Source organism: Drosophila innubila, assembly GCF_004354385.1.
Source record: "Drosophila innubila isolate TH190305 chromosome 2R unlocalized genomic scaffold, UK_Dinn_1.0 1_C_2R, whole genome shotgun sequence".
Lineage (NCBI taxonomy): Eukaryota > Metazoa > Arthropoda > Insecta > Diptera > Drosophilidae > Drosophila > Drosophila innubila.
Window position 1 is genome coordinate 23,011,338 of NW_022995374.1, and position 16,897 is coordinate 23,028,234.

The 16,897-nt window shown below is 36.5% G+C and overlaps 1 protein-coding gene across 1 annotated transcript in view; it reads left to right on the top strand.

The window, feature by feature from the left end:
* The window catches only part of LOC117785651 (neurogenic protein mastermind-like), a 48,532-nt gene that overhangs the window by 30,736 nt on the left and 899 nt on the right, over nt 1-16,897 (top strand). The window lies entirely within an intron of this gene.

Genomic DNA, 16,897 nt, shown 5'->3' on the forward strand with positions numbered 1-16,897 from the left:
TCTCGACCCCGTGTAATTGCCACAAATTTACACAGTCAACTTCATCGTCATCGTTTCCATTGTCGTTTGCAATTACAAGACTATGAAACTCTTGAGTTTCTATTTCTTCTATCAGCATCATCATTATACACTTTCTTACGAAATGCCTAACGCATTGATGCAATTAAAGATTTTCAGAAATTGGGTAACATATTTGGGTATTGAACATATTTATATCAATTTTTGAATTGTGTTTTCTTTTATAGCAGCAGTTACTCTAGGGTATTAACTCTTCGATAACCCAATAAAAAATTGCTTTACTTTCTTGTTTGTTAGCAGAACGTGAGGTATTCACATTTTCAGCTGCCCAGTAGTCAATCTAAGAGCTCAACTGAATGGATCTGAGCGGAACTGAGCTAAGTTGAGTTTCAGTTTGATTTCGACTTCGAGCTTCTGGCTGTTCACTTTTTCCGCATCCGTTTGCAATGTCATTTGTGTCATGTACGGCCGGTAATCATTCACTTTTATATACATATAGTCTGCCAGTTGTAGCTCCTCTCTTTCCCAGCCTCCCCTCACTTTTATCCACATTCCTACAGTCCCTTCTTTGTCAAGCGCTTAAAGCGATTCAGTTTTTTGTTTAATTTTAATTGGCTTTAAAGGCTTTCGTTGTTACTTTTATATATTCTGCGTTGTGTTTTTGTTTTTGTTCCCTGTTCGCAATGCAAATTTTGTAGCTGAATCACTTTAGTTGAGCTTTTGCTCTTATAAACATTTTATAAGAAATACAGCAAGTGTGTGCGATAAAAGAGCTTTATGTTTAATCGCCTTGAGAGGTCTTCAACGTATCGCTAAACCACAATCTGAGTCTAATTATAAATAGTATTAGAAATAAATCTGCTTAAGATGGTTTATTGGCAATTTATGTTAGTTTTAGAGTTGCTATAATTCTGATATTGATGGATTCAATCCGTTTTAAATATTTATTTATATTCGAGACTCATCATCATGGTCATTCTTCAATTTAAAGTTTGTCTTAGATAGAAATCAGATTTTAAAATTAACTTTGATTTATTAGATATTACCTCCAACTAATATCTAATTTTTTTTTAAGATATCAATTTTTTTTAGAGATGAAAGTGTTTCGGATTCATTGTTAGATTTTAGAATATTAGATTAGCTTCTTCGCAGCTCCATTCTAATATTTGACCTCAAAATAATTGCAAAGCGTTTCTCTCACATTTCTCCCGTCCCAGCTCCCTAGTTATTCACTCATCCGTTCATTGCTCGTCTCTCGACAGGTAGCATTAAAAATGCGCAAATGAATTAATGACTGACTGTCCATCGACCGCGTCCGTGCCTCAGAGGGGGTCCCAATCTAAACTCTCTAGGCTTTTCACTTTTCTTTTCTTTTTCTATTTGGAATTGGAAAACTTTTACTGCTGTTGTTGTTGTCGTCTCTGCTGCGGTTGGCAGTGAAAATCACTGCAAATTACGGCCAACAATTGGCGGCCATCGTCGACGCAGCCGGTGCAACATGCAAAACAAGAAAGCAGCAACAATAACAACAACATCAACAATAATAATAACAACATCTACAACAAAAACTAAAACATATTGTTTATAATGCGTTTTTTATTTGGGAAAGTCGCGTGTTGCAATTTTTTTTCTTATTTTTTTGTTGTTTTTGTCGTTGTTATTTTTTATTGGCTTCGTCTTCGTTTTCATTGTTTGCATTTTGTTGCAGTTGTAGTTGTTGTTGCTGCCAATTTTCACTTCACGTGGTGGCATTTTCTGACAGACGTCAGTCAAGAAGTCAAAGCGTTCCTAAAAAAGCTTGCATGTTGCTACCTGCCCCCTACAAACGACACGCCCCTCCAACTCTCTCGCCTGCATCAACTCCATTTACCCCTTTGCCAGCAATCCACCCCTCACCCAACCCCTAACGCAGCGAGTTGTCTGGCAGTTTCTGTGCCGTTGCTTCAAGTGCGATTGCCTAGTAGTAGTTGTTGTTGTTGTTGTCTTGATTGACAAGTGACAACATATTATTGGCGTATCGTATCAAACACAGCGGAGCTGTTATTGTTGTGGCATTGTTTACCTATGCAACTTGAGGTGCATTAACTTTTAGCACTACATATATATAAATGCGATTTTATCTTTGCAAATTGTTTCACATTTACACTTGTTTTGAAATGTTGCTCGGATAAATTCGGATAACTCCGGATAAAGTCGGATAGTGATAATGTGTAAATGACACCTTTGACTTTGTTTTTACTTTAGCCCTATACTTTTGGATAAATTCTGATAACTGCACATAAGTGCGGATAATACTGGATAGTAATAAGTAATACCTTTAACTGCTTTGTATTTGTTGATCCGGATCCGGATTAAGCTGGATAAATATAAGTTGGGTGCTGGACAGCTTTGCCTTTGTGACAATAAAAGCCGATCAATTTGGAATAATTGCTGTTGGCTGCGGATAAAGCTCAAAAATGATAATGTAACATAACGAGTTCTATCTTTGTTTTATTCAAGTTTGGATAATGCTTATTTTTGGATAATGCTTGATAACTACAAGAAAATTTTCTTAATAGTAAATTATGTCTTTCATATGTTTTGATATTGTTTCGGATAACCTTAAATGATTTCGGATAAATTCGGATAAGTTAAGCTAATCTTGTCCAGCTCAATTAGCTTTAGGATACCTGCGGAATACCTTTACCAGAGCTTTTAAAGTTTAAAAGTTGCTGGATTTGATTTCAAATAGCTTCGTTATGTGTTGTTTGTCATTGCTCACCTTATGGCAACCGTACCGTGTCTTGAAGACTTTAGTGGGCGTGGCCAGCCTTTAAATAATGTAGCTAACAATGTGCATAATTTATGTTTTTGCGTTATACAAATTTGTAAAATGCATCATTTATCTTCGAGCCGACATCGGCTCCGACTTCGACTTTGACTACAGAGCAGACCGAAAACAGCCCCAACAAGTAAATGGCACCCTCCACTTGTGTCGTCCGCTCCCCCACCCAATGCACCTTGCGAGCGCACCCCTTTGCGTGTTGTGTCTTTTCCTTACTTCATTTTTATTTCTTTTTTGGAAAATGGGCAAATGAAAGCACAGAAATGGGAGCTGAGAAGAAGGTGAGTAGCTCTGACGTTGCTACTGTTGAAACTGGTACTGGAACTGCGACTGGTTGTTTAACAAAATCGATTCCCGTTTTGAAGGCATTGCCATTGCAAAGACCCCTCCAAAATGAAACTCACAAGGCAAAGTCAACGATTGCAGTTTTTAATGCATAAATTGTATAGTACTTTTAAGAGTTCTCTTTAAAATGTATGTATATCGATATGAAATCTAAAATTTCAAAATTAATATATGTAATTTGAGCAAAATTATACTAAAACTTTGACAATAAAAGAAGCATCTCTAAATCGATTGAATGTTATAAAAATAAAAATTTATGGTATATTGATAGTTTACCTTGAGTATTTAAATCAAAAATTTGATAGTATGTAATTGTATGAAGATATTTTCCAACAAGATAATCATTGTTGTTCATATTCCAACTAATATTCATTTAAATTAATCAAATAAAATCGATATTAGATCAATAGTTTACATAGTAATTATTGACTTTATAATTTTAATTAATTCAAATTGTTTAATTTCTGTGATACTAATGTGATTTCTGTGATTCTAAATATTTATAAAGTGAACCACCGTGCATAGTGGTATTAGCTGTGCAATTTTTTTACCTCGTGACCTAAGTTTGCTATGCATACCTCACGCTGGTAGGATTGCACTCTCATTTGGTTCGTATAGCACAAGTACACACATGCAAGACACACACAAATACAAACTCACATTTACACAGTATCAGTGTGTATTTATATGTATGAGTGTCTGTTTGTGTTTGGCGCACTTCAAAGGCTTTCATGCGTTAGTTGCTGTGGCCCAAAAGGGTGAAGGCAGAAGACGAGATTTTTAGGGTAGCAACTGAACCAAGCTAAGCTGAGAAGCGATGCAATGAAGAGTCGAGGGTCGTAGTAGGAGGGGGAAGAGGGTGCAAAAATTCATATTTGAAAATTTACATCTCTTATTTATTGTGTTTGGCAAATTTCATTGCATATTAATAATGCAATTTTGTGTTGCACTTTGTGCCATGAAATTGAGGCGAGTACTCAAGCAGAGCTTTACACAGTCCCTTTTAGCCCCTTTGCTCTACCGAAAAAAGCTTAGTTTTAATTGACAGTTAAAGCTTTTAGTTATACAATACCCTAAATCCGGTTACTTAGTCTTTTTGCCAATTGTCTTGCACATTTTAATTGCTATACGGTTGTTGCCAGGCCACAAAATAATAAACAAGACAAAGGCGTATCAGCCAAGTCACCAGCAGTAAATTAGGGGTAGAGTAGGGTAGGGTATGAGTTGGGTTTGTGCTTTTAAGCTCTGTCTCCCCTTTTAAATATATTTTAACCCTTAAATAATAATGCAGATTTTTCACTTTTATTTTATGCACGTTGTGTGAATTTATTGAAAATTGCATGGAAATCAAGTGAAGGACTTACATACACACATAAACATGTGCTCACACACACACACATATACAAATACACACTCTCGTTGTGTGTGAAATGAATGAGGCTGCTTCTTTAGCTTCCGCTCTGCACCTGCCGCTTGTCTCCTGACTCCTGTCTTCTTTACATTCATCAAGCCTTCCTCGCACACACGCATACAAACACATACACGTATATAGCTGAAAAGAAGCTAACAGCAGGCAACCTTTACCCTACCCCTCCTCCTCCACCTCCCCTCCCTCAATACACCAGAAACCTCTAACACACTACCCTTGCCTCGACTTGCCTTAAAATCGATAAACTCATTTTGAAGTTGCCTCTCGCTCAGCGTCTCTCTCTCTGTATGTGTGTGTGTGTATTGCTGTGTTTGTGTGTGTATTTGTCTACTTACTTTTATTTTCTATGCGCCTATTTACCCCCCTATCCCCCTGGTTCCCTCTTCGCTTGCTGTGCAGACGACCCACAAATCGCTTTAGCTCGCTTTAAAGCTCTTCTCATCTGAATTTGCGGCTGTTGCTTTTGCAGCTCAGCAATAAATTTGCCTTACGCCTAACATTTTAGCTAATTAATTTAATTAAATTTGTATGCTTCAAAGCAAAGGTCTGTCTTTTTTTTTGTCTCTTTATTTTAATGTTCGTAATGCTCAGTGTGTAACTGACAATTAAAATTTGGGATTGTCACCTTTTGTTTATTGTTCTACAATAGAAACTGATGGATTTATCTAGATTAGAGTCAACGAAACTGTACTAAGCACTTCTTAAGTGAATAATGCAAAATTTAAATAATTTAACTGTCTATCTTTTATGAAGTAATTTACAGTAACTAATGCGAATTAACAATATTTCTGGAAGTTTTCAAAATTTTCAAGAATAAAAAATAAGGATAAGAAAGTAAAAGAAAAGCCTTAAACTAAAATATGTAGTAAAATATTTTTGATTTCGGATTATTTCTTCATTATTCCCCTATTTTTTGTACATTATTTTATTATATTCGATTCCTAACATTAAGGTTCCTAGTTTTGTGCTTCAACTTTTTTCCCCCAATTTGGGTATTCGTGACGCTATTTGTTATAATGCTAATAGCGAATCGTTAACTACAGCAGCTTTATTTAACTACACATCAGTTTTGGAGATACGTTCACTTTAAGTGCTATTTCCGAGCATGTGGCAACGTCGTTGACCAAACAAACCACAAGCTACCGCAATTTCTCAATCATAAATGCTGACAATGTTGTCACTAGACCTAGGACCAGTCACATGCACATCCCGATCCGGAATCACATCCACATCCACATCCACCTGCAGCACAATCTAAACCTCAATGCAATCCTCAACTCAACTCGGTTCAACTCCATCGACCACTTTTTGGTGTGGATTCGATTTGTCGGCTGTCGTTTGCCAGTTTTACCCACGTCGTCTTTGCCTACCCCCTTCATAATACACATAAGGAGTATGCGGAGGAGGATGTTAACAACAGCGCCAGACGTCAGTTACCATTGTGCGTCGGCATTTGCCATCCTGCCATCCCTTTTCCCCCTTGATTCGTCCAGCTTCACTTCTCTAGCTTCACACAGTGCATTTTGTGTCGAGTTTCTCTCAATGTGCGAGTGTCGATTACTTAAAATGAGCTTTTGCCTGCTTACTCGGGGATTATTTGGGGTCTGAAGTTAGGGAGGTTGCCATTTTATGCAGTCATATGTAAAATTAACCGAAACAAGCGACCCCAACAATTTGCGAATAGCTCAATCCCTACGTTCCTGTGTATGAATTTTTACTCTTAATGGTAACATAAGTTTGAGCCAAGACTGTAAACCACCAAAATTTTGGTAAAGTTTTAGTTCGATGGTTCGAGCCATAGAGCAAGACTTAGGTTCGGTTCGCAAACCGGTTTATATACCTCCTAAGCCCAAGGCTTGGGTTCGAGCCTTGGTTCAATTATGTGCAAAAAAATATTTGTTTTGTTTATAATTTTATAATAGTAATTTTATAATAGTCCAAATTAGTATTAAGATTATGATGATGTATTATTTTATGTTTTGTTATAATATAATTTAAGTGAACTTGTTTTGTTTCCGCGCTATTGAATTCACTTCACTTCTCGATAAGCACTAAATTCTAAGAAAAGTTTAGATTGTAGATCATTTAGTTCAAGTAAACTATGATAAACAAACTCCAGTGGGTTTTCGATGTTTTCATGGAAATCGATTCAATCAACTCGATAGATCACTAATAAAAAGAATGTGATTAACCTAACCTAACCTTTTTTTTAAGAAAGGGGTTCAGTGCAGGTTCGGGTTCGCGGAGTATACAACATTCAATTTTCGGTTCATGATCCGGTTCGGATGGCTTTAAAACCCAGTTCAGCGAGGTTCGGTTCAGAGCCGGTTTGCAGCCTCGGTTTGAACTGTTAGTAAAATATAGTTTTAAATTTACTGAGTTGTTATAAGTCTTATTAAACGCTCACACCTATTAAATTAACTGTTTTCCAGCTATATGTATGTTACTTAACATGTTTTGAGTATGTTGCAGCGTAATATTTAACATTAGCTGTATCTGGTTAATTGAGATGATGTTTAACATTAGTAGATCCTGTAAAAGTAAAAGATTAGAATTATTGAGCTTTGAAAAAGGATCGTAGAAAGCTTATACACATGTTAAAGTAAACACAAATTTGATTTAACATTAGTTGAATTAAAAATTCAAGAATTCATAAAAGCGCAGCATATCTAATTAAACATACTTTTGCCATATATCTGCGACATTTTAAATAGATTCCTCTACTTAATTTAATTTCTTATCAATTGCCAGCAAGTTTATGTTTAGTTTATGCCGTTGATTGGCATTTCGGCACATTTCAAGCAGCTGGCAACTCTTGATTGCTATCATAACAAGGCATAACGGTAATGTTCATGCAACATGTGACAACATCAACAACATAATAACCAAATGGCCGCCCTGAAGGCGTAGTTTTAGTCTGAATTCTCGCTCTTGTCCTCCGTCCCCATCCAACTCGAACTCCCACTGACCGCTGTGACAATAAAACTGTTGTTAGACTAGCTTCATTAGATTTGACGTTGCTGTTAACTTTTGTTGTTGTTTGTTTATGTTGCCAGCTTTTGTCTCACCTGCAGTGAAATTAACTTGTTTTTTGGACTGCCCGCAGTCTTAATTCAAACTGTGAAGCGACATTTTTGATGCCAGTAATTTCCATATCAACAGGAAGAAAACGAGTGGGAAAGGCAACAGTCGAGCGAACCCGACAGTGAGAGACTCTGTACTTACTGTATATATATTACATTAAACCCATTGTATAATTATATACATTACGTACACAGAGAAAAAAATGAAAAATTAAGTTCGAATGAACTCGAATTAAGTATTTTTTGTGCTTAAAATTAATGCTTGAAGTAAGTACAAAGTACTGAAAATGAATAACCAAGTTTTAACAATCTTGATATGAGAACAAGGAATATTGAATCAAGTATAACTCCCAATTTAGTAGAATGGAGTTCGAAAATTCTTTATGAAAGTTCGGGACTCATCCGATTAATATATGGGTAATTCTCTAATGTCGAATGCGAAATTCGTTCGCATTTAAAGTAAAAAAAAAACATGCCAAAATATTATTTTATTGTGACAAAAGGCGAAACTTAATTTCCAGATTATTCTTGCTTGCCTGACATACGAAGAAGCAGTTCGACGGACACTAAAATTTTAAGACTATATTTAACAGAATAATTTCTGAAGTCAGTCTGCAATTACTTTCACAATAACTGAAAGCTTTTAACACCCACGCTTATGATTCAGATAAATGGATTGATGTGTTGAATGATGCTCATAATATTAATTTCAAGATAATTTTATACAAACCAAATTAACACGAATTTTGTACTTAAAATATCGTACTTGCAATAATATCGAAATGCTAGACTTTGGTAATTTAAATCTTTGAGAGATCTCAAGCTTGAAATCTGGCGTTTTAAGTACGAAATACACTTGATTTATTTCCTCTGTGTATAAATATGTTATCGCATGTTATACATAATCTTGATATGCCCAGAATATACAGGAGCACCTAAATAACATGCCTGACGCGTCTATTTCTTGGAGTTTAAAAATTATAGGGGTTCCTACAGATGGAGAGGAGGTCTTGAATATATTGACTCGATTGCTGATGCTAATTAATAAAAATATTCACTTTATGGGAAATGCGAAGCCTCGTTCTGCTTGTTGAGCACACTTCGCATTTGAAAAACTTATGATACACCTTCTACATTTTAAGTACTGGGTCTAGCAAGAAGTACTCAGGGGTAGGAAAAGTGGGAGGGAATCTAAGCTTTATCTGGCAGTCGTCGCTTTGATGAGTAAACGTCAACTGATTGTCATTTAATGCGAGTCGAAGGTATTTGAGTATTCAAAGGTGGCATATGCGGCGTATGCGCAATGCTTGATGCTCATAAGTATGTATGCTGCTACCCTTTTCAGCTGGTGATTAGCGTTGGCTAACTTGGAACAATGGGCACTGCTGACCACTTGCACAGGGGGTAAGTTACGCAAGGGTGACAGGGTGTAAGAATGGATTTGTGGAAGGGGGTATCAGGGTTTCGTGGCGATTTTCATTTTCGTAGCGGCAGCAAAACATTTTTCATTACTTTACTGAAGCGGAAATGGCAAATTAACTGCACAAATACACACACACACATTGTAAATACATGCACACACACACATACATGTCACACACGTGTCAGTGTTGTGTGTGAGTGTGTGTTTGATTGTATGCTCATTTATTCATTACGATGCTGAGGCTCAACTCATTGCACCTCATTGACTCAGAGACACAAGTTGATATAGGTTTTCGATTCGATTTATTCGATTGCCTTTCTTCAATACACTCATTTCGTGTTCGAAAATAGTCATAAGATGTGTAATTCATTTATTTTCCATGTCTTCTTATTAAATTACTTCTAGAAGTAGTTAATTAAGTGATTTTAATTTGATGGATTAATATGTGTGTTGTTTATTTCATATATTAAAAAGTCAATATATAAATGTAATTTTCGATTGTTAATATAAGTACTAAAATCTTAAAATAAGAATAAAAGTGTAATTATTATTTTTAAATTTTTATTTTAAATTTTGATAAAGAAATAAGATATAGTTGTTAATTTTTTGATAAATTTCAAAAGAAGTTTTTGTTTTAAAAATTAAATATTTATTTTATTCGTTATACGATTTCTGGTTTATTCCATTGATAGTGCATTCAAAGAACCTTGAATTCAGTTTATTTTTAATTATGCGATAGTTCATTAAGCAGGAAAATTTTATCCTGAAGTTATTGCGAATTTTCATTGACGTATGCTTTTGCAATCTTTTGTTTTGCTGTCGCTCTTGTTGTTGTCTACGTTGAAATGTTATAAATAAACATTCGGTTTAAAACAAAGCAAATGTCAGAATGAGCTGGAGAGCGAGAGAGTGGATAAAGGGAAGGGGGAAGGGGTAGGGCTGAGACAACGAACGACTGAAACTGGCGACGTCGTCATCAATGTCAACGATGACGAAACGTTTACGAATAAACAAATGTCACAGCAGCAGCAACAACAACAACAAGAATGAGCGACAACAAATAGAAATGTTTAATGAATCGAGCTTGAAGCCAGACGACGGAAAGGTGTCGAAGGGGGTGGCGAGGGGATGGGGCGGGTAGGCGGGACAGCTTCAACAATGAGCCCGTCCAATGATATGTAGAAAAATTTACGTCTGAGTGAACTTTTGTCGGCTGGACAAACAGACAGAGGAACGACGGATAGACGGACGGATGGACGGACGGACAAGTGGACAGTCGGACGGGGTGACAGTCAAACGTATCAACAGACGCCGCCGCCAACGACGACAACTTTGAAAAAAAAAGCAAAAAACGGAAGTTCAAAAGGTGACAACGACAGCAGCAACAACAACAACGATGTCGACGGTGTCTGCGGTGGGGGGGAAGACATACCAAAGTGTAGAGGGGAGGGGAGGGGAGAGTGGGGACCAAAAGAGACAACTGACAACTGGGCAATTTTTGCAATGAACGGCGGTGAAATTCACTTTAAACAATTAAATTTATGAGATTGCTGTTGTTGTTGCTTTTGCTGCTGAGTCGGCAGATGAAACAAAAATGAGAGAGAGAGAAAGGAAGAGAGAGAAAGAATTACACAACTGTCCAGGATGAGAAGTCAGAGGTTATAGCTAGTCCGCTGTTGAGGGTGCAGGCTCGCTACTGACTAAAACAATAAGGCTCATAAAAAGGGAAACACGCACACACACATGCATACTCAACATGTGCACACACACATATATATATATATATATATTTATGTACATGGTGAGTGGCTATAAAATTTCTTTGGTTCGCATTTAAATCCGTAATTTCAATTCAACTTGTCGTGTTTACACACACAATGCATAATTTATAGAAATTTGTCTGCAAAACGCAGCCCAGCGGAAGAGCGAAAGAGATGCCAACAGAGTAAGAGTGAGAGCGAGTGAGAGATAGAGAGAGCGCGCTAGCGTTAGTGCATGTGACATGAGAATGTGTGCGAGCGAGCGCGAATGTGTTGAGCGAATGTAATGTCAAGTATACGCCACGTGCTACATGCACAGTGGTACCAAATGCAGTGAGAATGAAACAAGTCAATTTTTAACTAAACACATATAAAACCAAAACGATTACATAACGTAAGCTAGCGAAAATTGATAAATTCGATCGGTATTTTAAAATGTTTGAACAATAAATGAATTGATGAATCATTTTTATTAATTTAATCAGCAAATTATTTTTAAATTGAAACTGTTTACATCTTGAAAGCCACCGTTAATTGAAAAATTTATTTATAATTTATTTACAGTGCCGTAAAGTATCAAAGAATTATTTTCATCCTCAATTTGTTTCTGCTTTGCATTTTTACACCTTTTTTACCCATTGTTTTCATAGGCAATGGTTAGCTGTAATGATGTATGTGTGTGTGTTGTCACTGCCCACATGCCTAAGATTCAAATTGCCCCTCCCTTGTCCACAAGCTGTGCCGCATATGGCGAACAACGTGTGCCCAGCAACATTGCCCTGCCCCTCTGCCTCTGTGTCTGCCCATCAAGTCAGTTGACACCCTGTGTCTCATATATGAACTACTTTGCCCCTCCCATGCGCCCCTAACGCCCCTAACGCCCTGTTTTGTTAGAGACACTCGTTTACATCGGCTCGTTTGGACTCGAGTCGACTGTCGGCTCTTCTTGCCAATCACTGTGTGTGTGTGTGTGTGTGTGTGGGTGTGTGTGTGTATAGGTATTTGTGTTAAACTCAACGAAGCTTAAAAGCTTTGTTTGCACCATGAACAACTTAATATTTGCGCTCAGCTCCTGTTCAGCAGCTGATGACTTTTGCCCACTGTGCACACTGGGCCAGAGAATGGAAATCCAAGTTCTATTTAATTGTTGACTAATTAGCATTGACTGAGCAATTAGTTTGCATCTTTTAATTAAGCACTCGCAATGCAAAAGATTTTCAAAAATATATGTATATATTTTCATCTATTTTTATAATTTAGCTGCAAGCTTTATTTCAAGCAGAGCAAAAGATATTGCTCAACTAGAGCACGATGATATGAATAATATTGTTGTTGTTGTTGTTGTTCTTGCTGCAGTTGCTGTGGCAACCAACAATCAAAAGTGCAGCGTAGCTCCCTCCGAGCCAAAGAAAAGAAAAGCAAAAGCAAAAAAACAAAATATAAAAAAATCGGAGGGAAAACGTTAGCCTGGCTATTGAGTGCACGCCTCACGAGCTGCCGCGCCCACTTTTCACGCACGCCTCTAACAGAGCACAGGAAAAATACGACAGCAGCCACATAATCCACTTTTGTCCCACTACTCACTCTCCCCCTCTTCACTCTTTCCTCTATCCCCCATCCACCCTCGACTGCAGCTGCTTTTGTTGCTGCAAAAATATAAAAAATAATTGGAAGTCGCTTGCAACGTTGTCGTCGTCGGCATCGTTGACGTTTTGCTTGTTAGCTGCTGCACTCCTCCGGGTCCGCTCTTCATCTTCCCCCTCAACTCTCTACCCTCCACACCCTCGCTGCCACCTCACTTTCCCTGCTGCGCCGCATTGTGGTTAAAATCTTTGCTGCTTCTACTGGCTTCTCTTTTGATTTGACTTTTGTTTGCTGATGATTAGGGCCAGCCAGCTGAAGAGGCACGAGGAGAGGTGCAGGAGAGGTAGGTGGGGGGTGGCCAACAAGCAGGAGCGCCAACTGCATTTACCAGCGTGTGTGCGCCATTTGTTTTTTACAAATTTGGGCCGACTTTTCATTGTTTTTTTTTTTTTTTTGAATTTATTGTTGCTGTGCTTATTCGAAGATTTTTAATTGATTTTCGTGTGCTGTTGTTTTGCATACAAGTTGAAGCGACAAGAAGACAAAGAGAGCGAGAGAGAGATAGGGAGAGGGAGAGGAAGAACGTTGAGATCTTAACTGTTAACCCAGTTAAGAACTTAGGCGTGCTGCAGTCAGTTAATGAAAGTGGCCTGATTAAATTTGTGTTTTGAACAGCAAAATTGTACAGATTTAAAATATATCTCTTATAATCTTATTCGATTTTTATTATCTTCTTTTCTCACCCACTTCTATCATAGTCTTAATGGTTCATCTTATTTGTATACATACATATAAAACTATTCTTAATTTTATCAATATCACTTGCTATTTATCTATCACCATCTACTAAGATTCGCTTTTCACATGCTTTGATTTTCATTATACAAAATTGCCACTAAATTAATAAGTTTCATTGAACTTTTGGCAGACTTTGGAAATTTCCTTCAGCTGTTATTTTGGTTGTCAGCACATTTTCACCCTCTGCTGCCACCACTGACATGACTGTGCTTCTGCTGTGCTATCGACTTGCCTCATCGGCACTCATCACCATCAACATAATCATAATCATAACTATTATTATTAACGACACAAACAGCCTATTTAACGTCATGCAAAGTCACACTTTCAAGTCTTAACCAACACTCTTAACTTAGCTTAACTTCTCTACTTTCCCCCCTTTGACGACGCCCATGCCAAAACTTTAGCTAGCGATAAAAATTTGTCTACATTACCCACCAAAAAAAAAAAAAAGGGAAACGAGCAGCCGTCTAAGGTTCTAGGGGCATATGCTGTATCTACACGAATCCCTGCTACGAATCCTACACCTCTTACACTTGATAGCAACCCCTAACTATCTTGTCTACTGATACGACAATCTTCCAAGTTTTTGAGGCACAACGACGGTAACGCTGTTTACTGTGTTTACTATTCGTGTAGCCTTTACTCCGACTCCAACTACAACTCTTGTGCCTCATCTACAAAACATGCCACATTACAAGCCCCCATTTAAATGGGTGTCTGTGTGTATGTGTGTGTGTGTGTGTGTGTGTGTGCAATTTGTGGCCTGGCTTAAAGCCCTGTGATGTGCGCATGTCCTGCAACAAAAGCAGCAGCAACGGCAACAGTTTCATATCCCCTGTGACATTTGTCTTTGGGCCACTCAGCTTACTTATTGAAAATGTTTAAAGTTTTTGGCTCTGCCTTTGTTAATTGGTTGCAAACTCTACCCACTGCAACCCTCTTGTATATTACATGATTTCCACTTGACCCTAATAAGCTGGGATTCATGACAACGTTGTCACAGTTGCCACATCTCGTTTTCAATTTCGGGTCAGAGCTTGGCATTTTTCATATTCTCATCTCAGCTGCCGCTTTTATCGAGTTAACTGATTTTTGCAATATAAACAAATGAAAGCGCACACAAAATAAATAAACAAATAGAGTTAAATTTAATTTCATTAAAAGACGACGACGTCTAATTGAATATCGTACACGATGTCATCGTCATCGTCAGTCGTAGTCGATGTTGCCGTCTTCGTTGTCATCGTTATCGTCGTCTCCGACTTCGTTGGAGCTATTAAATCCACTTGACAACAGGCAGCCAAGACAATTGCAGTAAGGATGATGGCGTAAGGAACTCGACTTAAGCATGCTCTGTATTTCTATATAGAACTTATAAATTATTTATATTATACTATTGTATTAAATAAGATCTGAAAACATTCTTTTTCTGTTTGTAAATAGCGAAATATAATTTAAAAAGTTATAAAAAGTCAGTTGGCAACAAATTTTGATTACTTTTATAGATTCCAAATCATAGTCTTTAAACTACTCAAGATATTACCAATTTACTATTCATATTTGTTGATAAAATATATCCATGTTTGATATTATTATTTTTCTTTCACAACAATCAGAAATGTTCACTTCCTAAAAGTGTCTAACAGGGTATTAAAACTGCAAAGTTTCTTTCGTTATTCTACCTCTTTTACACACTCTTTCTCTCTCTAGCTCTCCTTCTTCTTTCGCTTCTTAAAGGCGAAAACGGCGCTTGCATTGCATCAAAACAAAATTCAATTAAGTTGATTGCTAGTCGTGTTGCCGGCTCTTAGAAATCGCATATAATAAGGGCTTTGGGCCAGCAGATTATTAAAGTGCAACTAGGCCTTTTGCTTAATTTATGTTTATTTGATTAAATATATCTTTTGTCTGTTGCATATGTCGTATACGTAATTTGAAAATTCTTAAGAGCAAAAGTCAACAGCTTAGATGAGCTTAAAGCTTATTTTGCCTTGTTTCATTTGCTGGCGCTTTTCCAAAGTTTTCTTGCCTTAAGTCACTAACATCACGTATACGCAATGTATGGCCAAAGGCATGAAATAACTTTAGTTGTTAAGTTTACTTTTATTGCAGTTCCCAGTCTCTAACCTTGTTAACTATTATATTCTACAAATATTTACCTTTTAATATCCTTAAACATGATTCCATCAATTATTTAAATAGTTTTTTCCATAATTCAATTTTCATTTCACACATTTAAATGCGACTACCGCTCACTTCAATCTCCTGGCGTTGTTGTCATCTATTGGTCGACTCTTGTTGCCAGGCTAATTGAATTTGTCAACACGTCGCTGTTGGCTATCACTTTTTATTTTTATACATACACAAATTCCCATTTAAATATTTTATATATTTTTTTTCTCTCTTGTAATTTTACTATTTTCACACTGTCAAAGTCTATAATTTACATGCGTGCAGTAAATTGTACAATATAATACACATAAATAGGTCACAGAAATATGTTCCAAATTTGTTTCCTACTCTTTATCTCTCTCATAAAAATGATTCTAGCATTAAAGTCGCCACTATTTTGCAGATTTTTGATTTTTTCTTCGCTGCATATATAAAAAATATATCATTAATAAATAGTTTTTATAATACCTATGCTTTCTATGCAAATGCATAGCATTGTACAAATTTCCATGTATTTTCTTCTATTTTTTTTTTTGTGTAGCTCTTTTTTTATTATTTAATTCCGACTTTGTTCGCAATTGTTGATGATTTATTTTTCCACTTACGTGTAAAATATAGTATTAATTAATTTTCAAAACAGATGCAACACTCGACATTTGACAACAATAACAACAACAATCACAATACTTGCAACAGTCAGAGCAACAACAGTTGCAACTGCAAAGTTGTTTAAATATTAGTCATCCGTACGACAGTGCGTATGTGCAATTTTAATTTATTTGCTGATTTATGAAGAAGTCTCTGCAGAATTGCAATACATTTTATTTATGCACAAGTTAAAGTGCACTAAAAGATAATCAAACTTTACTTTTCTTTTCTTTTTATTCCCAATTATTTTGTATAATTTTCATAAGTGGGCTTTCTGCCAAACAAAGCATACAATGAAAAGTTTAGTTTACTCTTAAGGAAGAGGCAAAAAACAACTGAGATTAAGCTGGCTAGTAGTTACCCTGTTATTATCGTTAAAAAAAATTATTGAAACTTTAGCTGAATATACATATCTGTAATTAAAATGCGACTCAATTCAAATATAATAGTTTACTAAAATTATATTTAATTAACATTAATAATAATCGTGAAATCAATCTGTAAACAAACTTGTATTACTTATTAGTTAATCTTTGTCTTAATTGCATTTCATTCTCAGACATATTTACTGACGCGCTGTTAACTAACAGCGGTGTTTAACAGTTCTCCGTTAGCAGTCGCCCCCACAGCTTATGTTGTGTGTTTTGTCAATTTCTTTTGTTATGTTGCGACTGTTTGTCTATGTTTTCTTACTCTCACTCACCCTCACACAGACACTCATCTACTCTCCCGCTCTCTCACGTTCTCAGTGCATAATATAAAGCCTCTGTGTACATTTTAATGGCAAATCTGCTGCCATTTGCGGCACAT